This window comes from Notechis scutatus, chromosome 3, assembly GCF_049901735.1.
Source record: "Notechis scutatus isolate UNSWTSFEM ecotype Mainland chromosome 3, rNotScu1.2, whole genome shotgun sequence".
NCBI classification, from domain to species: domain Eukaryota; kingdom Metazoa; phylum Chordata; class Lepidosauria; order Squamata; family Elapidae; genus Notechis; species Notechis scutatus.
This window is the reverse complement of record NC_142011.1, coordinates 180,605,565-180,622,261: the sequence shown is the minus strand read 5'-3', so window position 1 is coordinate 180,622,261 and position 16,697 is coordinate 180,605,565. Positions and strand designations below refer to the sequence as shown.

The window sequence follows — 16,697 nt, the reverse complement described above, 5'->3', positions numbered from 1 at the left end:
GGGTGAGGAATACTATCTAGACCACTGAAACACTGATAGATCATTGAAACAGCAACACTTAGTCCATCATCAAAGTGTTTGAGTACCAGTCTGCCTCACAGGGAAAAGTAGCCACATCCTGAGTGTGTGTCTATACACTGCATATACCTCCTATTTGATGGGATGGAGCTTGCAAAGTCCTGAATAGAGATTCCAAAATGCACAGAATAATATAAGCATCCTTTGGGCAAAGTATTAGTACTGGGTGCAGGAATGATGAGAGAGTCTGAACATGAGACAGATCACAATTTTATCAGGAGTGGATCTTAAGAAAATATGGACATGGAAGCCAAGAAAAGAAGAAAGAAAAGGCAAAGGCAAAAATGTATACGATTTTGTTTCTGTTCACTTTGTTAAATAGATGTGAGACATTTAACATGTGTATCCAGTAACACTGGGGTGGGTTACTTAAAAAATGTGTTTGCTGAAACAAGAAGAAATAGAAAGGGTCATGAAGAAGTGATTAACCAGTACAAAAACTATGCTTGTTTGGTTGGTCATACAGTTCAGAGCATGAATGGGATACAATTGCAAACCTAATATGTAAAACAAAAAGTGAATAGATTAAGAAGATGTAGATATCGTGGTTGGATGGAATTAAAAAAGAGGTCAGCTATACGTTATTGCCAGCGATGGGCAAATATGTCTAATTTCACACAGGTTGAGTAAATCCAAAGAATAGAATGGGGATGGGGAAAAGAGACAATGTTTAAATAGAGTACAGATAGTTCTTGACTTACAACAGTTCATTTAGTGACCATTCAAAGTTATAATGACTCTGAAAAAAGTAAGTTATGACCATGTTTCACATTTACTACTGTGTTTCTCCAACAATACGCCCCCCCAATAGGAAGACCCAGCATGTTTTCTTGGCATAAAATGAAATTAAGCCCCTCCCCCCAAATTTAGGCCTAGTTTAAAACATGCGAAATTGAGGGGGGAAGGTGGGGGGAACTTGCCATTAGGAGTCCCCTGCGGGCACCTACACCTCACCATCAGCCGCTCCTAACAGCCAATCATGGTGGAGCACGGAGGGCTCCCTTACCCCTCCCTTACCCAGGTCAGCAGGCGGGCGGCGTCAGCATGGATGTCCAGCAGCATTTCAGCTGCTTCTCAGGCCTCCGTAGCTTCCATGGTTCCCACTGGTGCTGGCACCTTGCCAGCGCTGTCTCCAACAACAGCGTCTGAGTCTCTCCCGCTTTTCCCCCGTCCCCATAACAACAGAAAAAGATAACATTTTGAGGTACCTGGGAGCGCCGCTTGCTGCGTTTTGGTTTAATCCTGAGTGGCTGGGTGGGCGTGAGAAGAGCCAAGCGAGTGTCTCTGCTGCTGCTACCCTTGGTGCTCCAGCCTCAAGTTTGCAAAACTCCCAGTGCGCAGCCCATTCCTGCATTCCAAGTGCCCAAGCCTAGCTGCAGCTGTCCCTCTCTCGCCAGCGCCATCTCCAACAACAGTGGCAGCAGCGGTGGGAACCATGGATGCGTTTCAGCCACTTCTTGGGTGGGGGAGCCACCTCCGTAACTTCCACTGCTGCCGCTGTTGTTCGAGATGGCGCTGGCGAGAGAGGGACAGCTGCAGCTCGACCTGGGCATTTGGAATGCAGGAACAGGCTGTGCACCGGGACTTTTGCAAACTTGCAGAACCCGAGGCTGGAGCACCAAAGGTAGTAGCAGCAGAGATGCTTGCTTGGCTCTTCTCACGCCCACCCAGCCACTCAGGATTAAACCAAAATGCAGCGCACGGCGTTCCCAGGTACCTCAAAAATTTTTTTTCCTGTTGTTAGGGGATGGGGAGAAAGCGGGAGCAACTCAGATGCTGTTGTTGGAGATGGCGCTGGTGCGCGGAGGGGGGAATTAATTCACCTCCGAAAAGACGTCCTAGCTGTTTTTTCGGGACTCAAAAAAAAAATAAGGCCTGGCCTTATTTTGTGAGAAACACAGTACCGTTGCAGCATCCCATGGGTCTCATGATTAAAAACAGCACTTGGCAAAACTGGTTCATATTTATGACAGTTGTAATATTCTGGGATTGTGTGATCGCCTTTTGTGACCTTCTGAAGTAAAGTCGGGGGAGCCAGATTCACTTAACAACCGTGTTACTAATTTAACAACTGTAATGGTTCACTTAACAACTGTGGCAGGAAAGGTCATAAAATGTGGCAGGAAGGTAACAGTGTTCCATGTGCCTTCAACATTTAGTCATGCTGGCCACATGACCACAGAGATGTCTTCGGACAGTGCTGGGTCTTCGGCTTTGTAACAGCACCGCCCCAGAGCCAAAAACGACTAGCACGTATGAGCGAGGGGAACCTTTACCTTTTATCATAAAGTAGAATTAGCTCATATGATTGTGTTTCCTGTTCTGGAAACTTTTCAGTTCCACTGGTAAAGCTAATAATTTCTGTAGTGATAATGTTTAATCTATTTTTGTTCTAGAAATATGTTGTTCCATACTCAATTTATGATGTTCAATTTCTTTTGCATATCTCTCATAGCCTCATCTATGCTCTAGACATAGGGGAAAATATATTTCAGCACTTAGATTGATAGAAGAGAAACTTTCATTACTCTTCCACAACCACAAAAATCCTCCTAGCGGATTCCATTTTTTAACTTTGTTTTATTTATATCTATTTCCATATAATAAAAGATTAATCAAAAGAAAAAAGAACAAGAAAAACAACAGAGTGCAAGAAAAGAAAAAGAAAGCTAAAGTTAAGAAAACAGTATAGAAATAACTTCTGGCCTTCTTTTAAACAGATAATGACTTTGCTGTCCCTCCTCCCTTAAATATTTTACAAATCCCCTCATCCCCTCATTCTGTATCTTTCTTAATCTTCAAAGCCATAAATCGACAATTCACTTTTTTCTTCTTTTAACGAAAGGTTTATGTAAGATTTCCAGCCTTCCAAAATGTTTTTGTAGTTTATCCGTTCACCAAATAAGTGAATTTCTCCATTTTTTTCAAATTCTATCATTGTTACAATCCTTTCTTCTGCTGCAAGAATTTCATTCTTTCTCCATCTAATGGGTTCAATTTTGGCTAGGAAAGACTGATCATATTTAACTGTTATGCCAAACACAGGTGCAGCAGCACCATTGCCATGCATGCACAGTCCAGAGGGGAAAAATGGCAGCCAACTAAACAGCAGACTTTGTCTGTAAAATATGCAAAGTCATTTCTCTGTAGTAGCTGATGTCAGCATAACACTAAGCACATATAAGTCTTCATAGAAATGGGGGAAACTACACAAAAATCAAAACGAACAGCATAACATCACATTCCATAGACTATGTAAAATGAGTGTAATTTAGTCATGAAAATAAACATCATGAGAACAAAGAGAGAATACAATTAATGTATCTCTAATTATCCTGTGTCTCTCCTTACTAGTAATTTTCATTTGGCAATTTCAGTCTATGTGTTCACATTTATCTGGCTACCTAGAAAAGAGAACGATGGCATTAAAGGACAGCTACAGTTGACAAAAATAAAAGTATATTCAACATTATATTTGAACTGTTTTCAGTTCTCATGCTGTTGTAAATTGCTGTGACTAATTATCCCAGCATGCAATATGAGAAGGATAAGGTTAGAAGACCATGTTGCTGGGATTCATCATCTCAGCAGGGCTGTATCTTTTCATTACACTACAAGGAAACATAATCTGCTCTGTGTGGTACTCTTTCTTTGTAAATTGACCTTGAGGTGCCATAAAGGTTATATGCCAAAGGATAAATCAACCCATATTTAATTTCTGCACAAAGGGACTTCATCTAACTGCAATCCAAATAATCTGTTACAAGTTTTTTGAACTTATTAAAAAAAAACTATGTTTCTGTCTTTTTTGAAGATTTAGAATTACAATTGTGTACTCTTCAAAAGCTAAAAATTGACTAAAGCAATGATGCTGATAAAAGTAAAGTTACAATCGTGATTTCAGAGAAATTAACAAAAATCTAACATTTTGCTACATTGTTTTTTGTTTTGTTTCTTTTAAAAGTTAAACATTTACAAGAAGTAATATGGAATGTCTCTGTGTTAGAAATAGGTAATGATTAAGCAGCTTAGAAATGTCAACAACCAAGTACTCAAATTCAACCCTCACTCATATTTTTTTTGAGGGGGGGAGAGCTAGCACTTCATCTGTCTTTCATTTGTACTCATGGAAGAAGACTTTTGAGGATGAAATGGGAGGGGAAGAATAACCATGGAATATAAAATGGAATATAAATTAGTAATATATAAGGTAATTACTGCATAACACAAGTTGTTACAAACTGGACTATGATATGTCACATGCTGGAAAACTTTCAGACAACATGGATACAGTCTCATCTCTGGAAAAAAAAATTGGTTGTTTATATCCCACAACCTACTTTTCCCAAGATAAGTAACACAACAAATGTAGTTCTCAAATTCTGATCCCTGGGAGGTCACTGAACTCCATCCAAACACGTCATGAAATAGCTGCAGAACATCTGTAAGAATTTTAAATCACACCAGTGGCCTGTCTAGTTCAGAATTTAGTTCTGACAATTGCCAGCAAAAAGCCTATGAAAATAATACAAATAAGACATTTATTTGAAACAAATTTATATAGCCATCCAACTCACATGTAGGAGTCATTTTTTCAGCCTTTCAGAAAAGCAACAATGGAAACATACCAATCATAGCTCAGGGGGAACTACAGTATATTCCATAAAGAAGGGGCCACCACCAAAAAGACCCTTTTTCATAGTCTCACCAGATGGCAATTCCTAATTGATACAGATCTAAGACTAAGCATAATAGTGCAGTATTCCCCCTTCCCCTGCAACTGGTATAGGGAAACAAGCTTCTGATTCTGGAGACAGTGTAGTGAGATTGTGACACATAGGAATTATTGAGCTTTTTATCTGGAGTGCCTTGTTAGAAAATCAGAGCAGTATAGTGGTGAAAGCCCTGGACAAGAATCAGAAAGTTCAGGTCTACTCTCAGCTAAAGAAGCTCAATGGATGATGAGCCAAGCTCTTTCCTTCAGATAAATGTAGGCATTATTGTGGAGGAAAATTGAACAGGATGTTGTTATGTCCAGGGATTATGGTCCTGGAAGAAATACAATATAAAAATCCGAACAGATAAAGAACATCGAGGCCAGCCAGCCGCAAATATGTCAAAGACATAGTGTAAATATAAAGAAAGGATAACATGTTATGATCAGAACATCTATTTTAACAAGAGAAATATTCCAGCATTATTAAAGTAGCAACATTTTAATCCCTTTTTATTACACATTACACATTTTTTGCCTATACAGTAAGTACTCTATTATCCTCCAAGTAGAACCAAATCTGGTGAGCAAGAAGGTTCCGAGATTCAGAGGAATGCTGAGATCAGGAAGTAAGGTGTCCATTACTACAGCTTGTGGGTAGTAAATTCCATAGTTTGATTATTTGCTGTGTGACAAAGAACTTCATTTTGTCTTTCCAAATCTCCCATTATTCAGCTTCATTAGGTGATGCTTATTTTTGAGTATAAGGAAAGAAGGCAAGAAATGTCCTCTTGTTCCCTTTTTCATGCCCCACATTGTTTAATCCCCTATTTCAGTCCATTTTTTTTCTGAGCTGAAAGCCTCATTGGTTGCAATTTTCCTTTATTTTTTCAGTTAAATATTGTTTTCAGAACAGTGACCAAACTAACCTCCCAACACAGTTACACCAAAGTGTTTTGTTACAATAAAATGTAGATTTGCAGAATCTTTCTCAGCAGTCGTCAGATACCACAGACATTTTTGTTCAGACTTCACCTCCAATAATGGGCATAGTTCTTTATTTCTAAAGCCATCCAAAAAGTGAGATCATTTGTCTCACTTGTTCAATAAATGTCTTTTGCATAATTATATAAAATGTGGTACAGATATTTCTTGACTTGCAACCACTCATGCAGTGACTGTTTCAATGGCACTGAAAAAAGTGATTTATGACTGTTTTTCACACTGTTGCAGCATTGCCACGGCCATCAAAATTCAGACATTTGGCAACTGGCTCATATTTATGACAGTTGCAGCACTATATGCTTTAGAGCACAAAGCATTGTTAGAGACTCCACACACCCACTTTACAGTCTGTTTCTGTTGCTTCCCTCTGGGAAGAAATTTCGAAGTATTTCTAGCAGGGGTACCCAATTCTGTAACAGCTTTGTTCCCTATACTATCTGTCAATTTTAGAGTTGGTATTGTTGCTCCCAAAAATGCTTTTTCAGGAGGCAACTGGACTTTCTTGTTGTCTTTTCTTTTGAAAACATTTCATTTCTTATATTATTGTTGCGATTACTATATTTACCATCAGATAGGTAGACAAATGATATTATTAATCACTATATTCCCTAAAAGAATACAATCACTTGTCTATGATTCCCAAATGATCTGCTACTTTTAATAGACTGATTTAATATGATTGAATCCCTGAGTGCACTTTTAAAAAGCTCTGAAATGTTGGACTGGAAACAGAATATGTTCAGTCACCTGAGGTGCCATGAGTAACTTATTTCTTAACTCTGCTAGCCTATTAAAGTTAAACTTGACTTTTTGTCCTCTGAATTCAATGGGATTAAACGGTACTTTATTTTTGCTAGCTCCTACCACTTTTGTTATGCAGAGTGTATTTTGAGTCTTCAGAATGTGTAATTGTAAACTATGTTATGACAGAACTGGATCTCCAGTCAACATGGACCATGTCTTTTTGAGAAGAGTCTGCATTGCGCTGCTTTTGTTGCAACTGGCTCAAGACATTTTGCTATCTAGATAGGTGTCCATATCTTCTTCCTCTTCCTTCTCTCTTCCATTCTTATTTGGGTTTGTTTGTGTGTGTTTTTTCCCATCTGTTAGGTGGAGGCACTCTCTGAGTCTATTTCACTCCTTTGTGTCCTCCAGGGGAAAAAAAGAGGACCCTCAGAGTGAACAACTGTGGCAAAAATTGCATTAGAATCTGTTTAGCCCAATTATCTCTCCCCAAACTTGAGAATTCTTTTTTCTTGAAATGTCACATATAATCAGAGGTGGTATTCAGCAGCAGGTTCTGACCAGTTCTGGAAAACTGGTAGCAGAAACTTTGAGTAGTTCAGAGAACCAGCAAATAGCACCCCTGACTGGAGATTTTACAGTATCCTTCCCCTGCCATGCCCACCAAGCCACGCCCACAGAACCAGTAGTAAAAAAAATTGAGTCCCACCACTGCATAAAATTGCTGAAAACAGATACAGTAGAAAGAGTTCAATGTTTTTTTTTTTTTTTTTTTGTATATTTTAAGTTTCTGGTATGCCAGTCTGAGGTGGATTTTTCAGAGTAATTCAGTTGTGGGTGTGGAACTCAAGGAGAGCCCAGGCAATTTGGAATGAGTTGTGCCAACATTTTGGAACAAGCTCCAAGGTTTTTTGAATGAGTCATTACAATTGGGGCACTGAATAGAAACACCTGGCAGGCAGAATTGAGGTGATATTGTTAAATATGTAAATACTGTAAGGATCGCCAGTTGCTGGCCAATAAAAGCAAACAATCATTTTGAGTTTTCAGAATGACATCAGTCACAAAACACAGTGATAGTCTTCAGTATCTGAGACGCATATGTTATAGAAATTAAAAATATATACCTTTAAATAAAACAACCTGTTTCTTGTTAAAAACTGGGCATTAAAAAATCTTGTTGAGCTTGAAATGAAAATGGTTTAACTGTGGTATGCCTTTAAGGCTACAATCTTTTATGTATTTTCTTGGGGTAATTTTAAGTTAACTTAATAGGAATATATTATGCACACATAGTACATAACAAGTCCTCGTAGATGACATTGTTTGACTGAAGGAACCTGGAGCACACTCATACTGCTTGATCTCACTGGGAGTCTCTCTAAGAGATAGATGGTTGCTCAGATAATCAAGACCTATGCAATGTAGGGTTGTATAGGCGATTGCCATCATTTTGAATTGTACTTGGAAGCCAATTGAAAACCATTATACTTCACAAAGCAATGATGATACATGGGCATATTATGGGGCATCCACCAATGCCTGTAATGCTGCATTCTGGACCAGTTGTAACTTCAAGAATAGCCTCATGTACAACACATTGCAACAATCCAGTCAAGAGATGAATAGGGTGTGAGTGTCTGTCTGAAAGGCCTCGAACTTTAGGAAAAGTTGTCACCTCTAAAAGGTCTCCCCGTTTACAGTTACCACCTGCTCCTTGAGCAGGAACCTATGAGTCCAAGAAAACCCCCTGATTGCATAGCAGTCTTGAAAGGAGAAGTGCAACTCCATCAAAGATCAGCCATGAAAATATCTCAGATCCAGGGAATGCAAATAGTCACAGCCACCTGGTCTTGCTAGGGATTGAATGTGTTCTTCCTCATCCAGATATGAACAGCTTTCAGACTCTGGGTTAGAAATTGACAGCAGCAACTTGGATGGAATAGGTCAAGATACATCATTGGATATCATCAGCGTATTGATAGTATGAGAGCTTAAAATAATAGACAATACTATCCTGTTATTTCATGTAGATCAGAGTTCTCTAACCTTTCCAGCTTTGCAGACCAGGGGTAGTGGAGGGGCAAGGAGATCATTTCACACGAGCAGCTGGCAAATTAGCATATTGCCCCAACAATCTGGATCTTTATTTTACTGACCTCAGAAGGATGGAAGGCTGAATCGGCCTTGAGCTGGTTAGGATCGAACTCCTGGCAGTTAGGCTGCAATACTGCATTCTCATCACTATGCCACCACACCTCCTGCTGAAATGTTCACATTTTTCAGCTCTGATTGCTACAAGGTAATCCTTAGCTCGAAGTATTTACATTATTAAATGGAAGTATAAAAATACAGTATGATGTAGAAAAAATGTAATCCCCCAATTGTTTTCAGTATTTTAAATTTTATTTCAGATTTCTCTCTACTGGGATACTGATAATGGGGGTGTGGTGGGGACCATCATGGACTTACGATGCAGTGAGAAAAAAGAATGAAGTAAGATGAATATTTTGTCCCTGGACTTTTTCTCCAAGGAGTAGAAAAACTTTGGCCAGATTCTCAGTGATAACATACCAAGTGTTTACAAATTCAGCAGGGATACAATAACCTTGGCAAACAGCCTCCAAGTGGCCAATTTGCAACATAGAATTTTATTCCAACGGAATGCTTAAATTCCATATTCTCTCCAGTTGATAGAAATGTCCTTGATCTTGTTCTTTCTTTAGACTTTTTTCCAGGAGCTCAATCCCTGGGCATCACAATCCCTTCTCCAATTTTCCTCTACACTAATGCCCACATTTATCTGAGATAGAGTACTTGGCTCAAGGTCGTCTAGTGGGCTTCCTTGGCTGAAAGTGGACTTGAACTTTATGACCCTTGTCCAATGTCTTCACCACTACACCGCACTGGCTCTCTAAAAGGGCCTTCCAGATAAAAAGCTTGTCAGTTCCTAAGGCTAACAATGGCTATGTCTGGTAATCTCACTTGATTATCTCTAGTATCAGTTTCCTTGGCAGGCCATACGATGCATTTTTAGACTGACCAGTAACTTTGAAAAACAATTTGTTTGGAAAGGCTTTCACTTCATTTGAGCCTTGCCACAGTTTTAATTGTCATATTTTATAGGGCTGCAAATGGACTTTATGCTATTTAAATTATATTTTGATATTTGTTATATTTTTATATGTTAAAGTTTCACTATAAACTATGTCATACATTTCAAGCTTCAGCTCTGCTTGTTCCCTAAATAAATAAATACGTGAATTGTGAAATCAGCTTCCTTAATCCTCTCCTCCCTGGCTAAATTGGACTGCCTGCCAGGTTTTAGCATGCCTGTTGGAATGATACTAATGATTATCCGAACATCAGATTAAGAGTATTTATTTTATTCCCTTCCTTTATCTCCCCCAGCTTTCTTTTAAAAAAAATCAAGGCCTACAGACAATCCCACATTTACCAACACATGGAAAGTAAATCATACAGTTTGTACCTTTAAAAAAAACCTGAGCATCAGCACAATTTATTTGAGGATATCTTTTGTTATTAAAAAGATAAAAGATAACTGTAGCTTACTCCTAAAATGTCTGGGGAATGGTGTAAAAGAAATACGTGGGTGTGTGAGAGGTGGGGGGGAGAGAGAGAGAGAGGCTGCTATCTTGCAAATTACCTGGAAGTAAGGAATAATACTTACGCTTGAATAGCCATGGCCCAAACTGAGATGCTGGTGAACATGCAGTATTTCATGATCTCTTCTGTAACACAGACAATAAGTGGACATTCCCATCAAACCAGTATGACCAGTTCAAATACTAGTTTAGAAAAGGCAATAATAAGAATAGAGGGAAGGCTTCTGTTTCCAGTTTAGCAAATTAGAAGACTGTCACAAATCCTTTGTGTGTCTATGGGTGAGGGTGTTTATTTTTTTAAAAAAAATAAGGAAGTCTTTGCTGCAGATTATATGTTCTTTATTGCAATATGCTGTTCACAGGAAAAGAAAAGGAAGTGTGCAGATTAACAAAAAACAGAAAGGAAAATGCTGATGTCTGAATGAAATGGCTAATCATTTCCTGTTTTATAAAAGTTTCAGAATGTTCACATGAAATGAATTTTACTTTTATCTATAGAGTCTGTATCAGTGGAAGTCAGGAAGGCACACATGCCTCCTCAAAACAATAGACTGAAATGCTCAGGAACAACATGCATTTCGTGTCTTCCAGAGCCTCCAGTTAGTGTTGACAAAACTATTATTCTGCTTTTTAAAAAAAAACTGTTCTGGAATGCCGCTTGATGAAAATGGCTTTGCCTTAAAAATATTGTCAGAGGAGAAGAACAGTTTAAATAAATATTAATGGATGAAGTGTATTAATCTCACTCTTGTTTAGGTAAGAAATGGCCAAGGGATGTGTCAATGTCCTTTCATTATCCAGTCCTTTCCATTATTCCATAAGTCGCTTGGCTTCCCATCCTTCCAAGAAAGTTTGAATCCTCAATTGCAGGAAAAATTCTAGCCTGTTTAACATGGCAAGGTTGGAAACTGAAGAGCTCAGGATGGTACACATTCTTACTTACTTATTTATATTCTGTCTTTATTATTTTTACAAGTAACTCAATGTGGCAAACGTATCCAACACATCTTTCTCCTCCTATTATCCCCACAACAGCAATCTTCTGAGGTCAGTTGAACTGAGAGAGACTGACTGGCCCAAAGTCACCCAGCTGGCTTTCATGGCTAAGGCAAGACTAGAACTCATGATCTCCTGCTTTCTAGCCTGGTGTCTTAACTATTAGACTAGGGGTGTCAAACTTGCATACATCACGTGAATGTATTGGGACTTTTTTCCCCTTTGCTAAATTGGGTGGAGGTGGGGCCAGCACGTGACGCATCAGGCCCGTGGGCCATGAGTTTGATACCCCTATACTAGACCAAACGCTGTTTTATAGGCCCCAGATCAACAATCTTAACCTGCAACTGTCTTAACCTTATATTCAAAAGGCACTTAACATGAGTAGCACTCCTCCAGTATTAAATTGGTATCCAAAAATCGTCTGAACATGAGCAAATAGACATAGGTAGGACCACATTATGCAGCAACAAAGAAGGTAATCTTTCTCTCACTTCACTGGGCAAACTCTCTACCACCCATTACCAACCCAACTGCTGGTCAGTTGCTGTTCAGACTTACAGTGTTTCTGAAGCATAAATCATGAGTTGATTTGCAACTGCACAAAGCAGAATCGTCCTAGAAGTCACTGCTGATGAAACAGAGATAAATAGAATTTATCTTTCACCATTCTAAGGAGACATAAATACCAGTCTGGTCTCACTTTATGAAGGTTACCTGACTACATCACAGACAGAATAGTTGGTGAAATACGTTGGATTATATCTATGGCAAAGTTGCATTGTTCTAAGCAGGGGAGGAGGAAAACTGTTTTAATACAGACATGGTTTAGGGAGGCTTAAGGTTGCCTCAGATATGTTCAGGGGAATCAGATGAAGGCAACCTCCTGGATTGTGGCAGAGAAAATAAGCTGACAAGGCATTTTTATGCCACAGCTAGATGCAAGTGAGAAAAGACAACCTGAAGGGGGGGGGGGGGACAAAACTGATGGCTTCCGGTTTCGCGCGGCTTCGGTGGCAGCAGGAATTCGTGACTGTCCGCGATTCCTGCTGCGCTTGCCACCAAGGTGCCCCCGATCCAAACGGGTCAGGGGGATATGGCTGCCCTGTAGAGGCAGCCGAAGAGAGAGGGGAGCCGGACAAGGGGTTGAGGGTGTCGCAGACCCCCTCCTCGTCCAGAAAAAACCCTTTTTCCCGAGGTGGTGGAGCGGCGGTCAGTAATGGCCGCCATGAAGAAGCCAGCAGCCGGGTAAGATTGTGCTGGAGGAAGCAGGAAAAGTGAAAGTGCTGTCTGAGCCGGGTCAATCAACAACTTTTAAACACCCTGGAAACTGAATTGTTTGAATTGCTAGAAGATACATTGTATCCCTAAGAAGATCGGAAAGCGGCGGAGAAAGCTGTCAAGGGGAAAAAAAACCTTTCTTTTCTCTCCCACCCCATAGAAACAGCAGATGAAGATTTGGAAAATTTATCTGAGCACTCAAGGTAAATTATTTTGAAAGTTAAAGCCAAGGGATAAAGGATTCCTGGACACTGGATTTAATAACTTAAGAAATCGGAAAACCCTTATTGGAGGTATGGATTTCTGAATACTTAAAAGAAAATTGTTGTAAGTGGGAAGGGAGAGGAAAAAAAATTGGAGCAGAAGTTGAAAAAGGAGGAGATTGCCTAGAACTTTAAAGAAAGATATATTGTAATTGGATCTCTTTGATTAAACAGTAACCCCAGAAAGAGAAAGAGAAGAAAGAACTTTGGTAACTTTGGAATTCTTTGCAATTATTTTTGATTAAAAATACTTGGGTGGTTGTTTTGGAAAAAGTTTTTCTCTACGATGGCATCGCTTGTGGATGAACTAAAAATTGAATATAAAAAATATAAAAAAGAAAAACAAGATGGAAAAGATACTTTGGGCACTCTATTTCAATTTTTAGAAATGGCGGTATGCACTTATGAAAAGTTGACTACGCAGCAGGACGACTGGGATAAAGAAGAAGAAGAAGCCATCTTTGATGAACAATGGGTTCTTTTTGGGGAGGAGGAGAAAGAGGAAAAGAAAAAGGGGATTTTAAGGTTTGAAAAAACAACCAAAAAAGAGAAAAAGGAGATGAAAGGTGGATACAAGGTTAGAAAACAACAGAAAGGGAGTAAGAAAAGGGAGGAGAAGAGACAAAGGGGTAAAAAGGGCAAGGAGAAGAATAAGCAAGAGAGAAAGGAGGGGATGAGAAGCCTTAATGGTGGGAAGCAAGACTTAAAGAAACAAAGCTTATTTAGAGACAATGGGTAATTCTAATTGAAAAAGGGATTCTGGAAGGTACATAAGATTGTGTTTTTATATGTGTATTTAGAGTAAAATGCTTAAGATATAAATGAGTATTAATATATATGATTAGCTTTTTAATGATATGGATAGTGGTTATATATGATTTTATTTAGTTATTGTTATGTTTTTACTCCTTTCATAAAATTTATTGTGTAACTTTAGAATGTACTAAACAGAATCCCAATATAAATTAAGTGTTATATTAAGTAACTTTAAGCTAGGGGAATGAGTCAAAGACATCACTCCAATCAGTGTACAGGAGAAGTATATTAAAAGAGAAAAGATGAATGGATAGATGGAAACAGAACAGACAAAGAATGATAAGTATTATGAACTGAATTGAGATAAGATAAATAAAACAAAATTAAGAAAGATAAAAGAGGGAAGAAGCTATATAGAAAGTTGAAAATAGTAATAAGATATGGAATGATATATAAAGTAAATATGATTTTTGAACTTGTGTCTGTGAGAAGAGTTTTTAGCCCGGGATCAAACAGCCTTCAGAAAAGATGTTTTAGGTTTGTTTTTTGTTTTTTATGTTTTATGTTTTGTATGTTTGTGTATTGTTTATGAAAGGCAATAAAACTTTAATTAGCAAGAAATATAATTTGGATAACAGAATGAAAAGGAGAAGTTGGGATAAGATACGAAGTTGAATAGATAACGTAAATATCAATATTACAATTTGGAACTATTTTGTACGTTCTATTGGTTTTCTTGGAAAGGATTTTTTATGTTATTATGCCTTGATTGTTTGTGTATTGTTTTTGTAAAACTAATAAAATTTGTTGGAAAAAAAAAACCTGATCATCTTTTCTTTTCTGCAGTCCCAAGAATTTTGATGCAACTTTTAAAACTTTCAACAGTTGGTTGCAATTGAAAATGCATAGCAGAAATAAATTAGGGAGACAGACTAAGCCAAGAACAATGAAAACCATAAGAGAACAGAAGAATTTGAGGCCAAATCATTAAATATTACTCTTCCTCTTTCTTTTATTTACCATACACTCACCTATGTGCTGAAGCTTTTAAGTTGTGGCAAGTTTTAGGCCATTGAGGCAACCAATCTTGTCTCAGAGGTGTAATTATGATCAATTGGATATGCCTAATATATTAACCATCTGCTAAAGACATTTTGTTTTCTAGCATTAAAAGGTTTGAATTGCTTCTTGACTATTCCCAAACAAAAGACCCTTTTATCAATAATAATTAATATATTAAAAATAATAATAAATATTGAAATACAAACAGCTGCAACATAAAAAAAAACAAAAATGGTTCTACAGTAAAATAAATGTTGCATATGTTATAGTAAATAAAATAAATATAACAAAGGAAAAAAACCACACATAAAAAACCAATCCTTTATATCAATTTAGTATCAACATGGGATTAATTCAATTCTGTTTCAGTTCTTAAACTTGTCGCTAAATCTACACCATATAAAACATATTGCTTTATCTTTTCATTTCTAGAATATACTTTCCAAAAATAGAAAACAGACTTACATCTCTTAGCTACAGAGGGCCTTGGGTGAAGTGAACTTTTTCACGTAGGATTCAGGCCAGGCTATAGTACCAAGATAGCATTAGTTGCTCTTGTAACTTGATAACATTTAGATGTGGGTGGTGTCCTGTTGCACACTCAACTTTGAGTGTTCTGCAGTTCAGCCAAGTGATACCTTTGTTGCATAAGCTGCACTTCTAGTTGTTTTCTGGGTACAATTCAAGCTGCTTGTTATATAAAACCATGCATTGCACAGGGCCAGGTGTGTTTGTGAGACTGCCTCTCCCTGAGGGCATTGCCTATCTTACTAGGTTAATAGTGTGGGTGCAGTCCTTAAATGTTGCCATATAATGGAATCTCAGAAACATGTCTTCTCAGTGGCCACCTCAGTCCTTTGGAACAGCTTCCTGCCAGTGATTAGAAAAACCTTTAGTTTTCAATATCCCGCTTTTAAAAAGAGAAAGACAGAGTGGGTAGAGGGAAGGGAGGGAGGGAGGGAGGGAGGGAGGGAAGGAAGGAAGGAGAGAGAGAGAGAGAGAGAGAGAGAGAGAGAGAAGAAAGAAAGAAAGAAAAAGAAAAAGAAAGAAAAGAAAGAAAGAAAGAAAGAAAGAAAGAAAGAAAGAAAGAAAGAAAGAAAGAAAGAAAGAAAGAAAGAAAGAAAGAAAGAAAGAATTTTTTTTTATTTTCTGGTTATTATTTTCTGGAGCCATTTATTATCCAAGGTTGGATATTCCAGTTGTTCATTTCATAGTTCAGGTTTGCAGCTGATACTAACTTCCCTTTTCCTTTCCTTTCCTTTCCTTTTCCTTCCCTTCCCTTCAATTGCTAATTCATGGAACAAGAGACTCAGAAGGGATCCTCCCTAACTTCTCTGTAAAAGAGATGGCAGGATAGTCTGTACTATCACACTTGCAAAAGTCTGTTAAGCCTTACAGTAAAATAAAATTATTAATCACGTCATGTTTCCTGACTGGAAAGATCTACCTGGGAAGGCTGACACTTATTCACAGAAGTTACACATCTTCTGATTATTACATGATCAGTAACACTTTAATTATGATGCCATCCATCATTCACATGATTAACAGCTGTTCCCCAGACAGAAAGTACAAAACACATACCCTCTACTTATCCCCATCTTTGGAGGGGGTCTTCCTGAAGATAAATGCTTACTTTTGCCAAATGCGAAATGCCCCACATCTCCTGGCTTTCAGGTGGGAAACCTTTGTTCTTTTGGAAACTGCAAGAAGCTTTCCAGTGGGTACGAGAGAAACATGAAGTGGCTGGGAATTCAGTAGAAGAAAAAAGAGAGCTAAGATCCTTCTCCAACCTTTGACTTGACTGAAATGTGGACTTTTCATAAAGAAGTATTTCAAAGTAATAAATGGGCACAAAGGCACATACTTAGTAAAATAGGATAAAGCTAGTTAAAAACTATGTTGACTTTATTTTCATTCTTTTTGTTCATTTCAAGATAATGTATTGTCTCTGATGGCTATTTTGTTGTTGTTAGTCGCAAAGTCGTGTCCAACCCATCATGACACACATGGACAATGTTCCTCCAGGCCTTCCTGTCCTCTACCATGTTCTGGAGTCCATTTAAGCTCACGCCTACTGCTTCATACAAATTCTGTCCTTGTGTGTAAACTATAAAGATGCAAACTAGCAACTTTTTATAGCATTGCTTTTAGGTAGGAGACAATTAGCAT

General features: G+C 38.2%; 1 long non-coding RNA gene across 2 annotated transcripts in view; it reads left to right on the top strand.

Annotated features, from left to right (window-relative positions):
- LOC148131515 (uncharacterized) overlaps positions 1-16,697 on the top strand; it is a 40,546-nt gene that overhangs the window by 849 nt on the left and 23,000 nt on the right. Inside the window, exon 2 of one of the 2 annotated variants that reach the window (XR_015748974.1) lies at positions 14,958-15,034. The exons of the other annotated variant lie outside the window; for it this stretch is intronic. This is a non-coding gene — a long non-coding RNA (uncharacterized LOC148131515). The remainder of the gene's footprint in view (positions 1-14,957; positions 15,035-16,697) is intronic. 2 annotated transcript variants of the gene reach the window in all.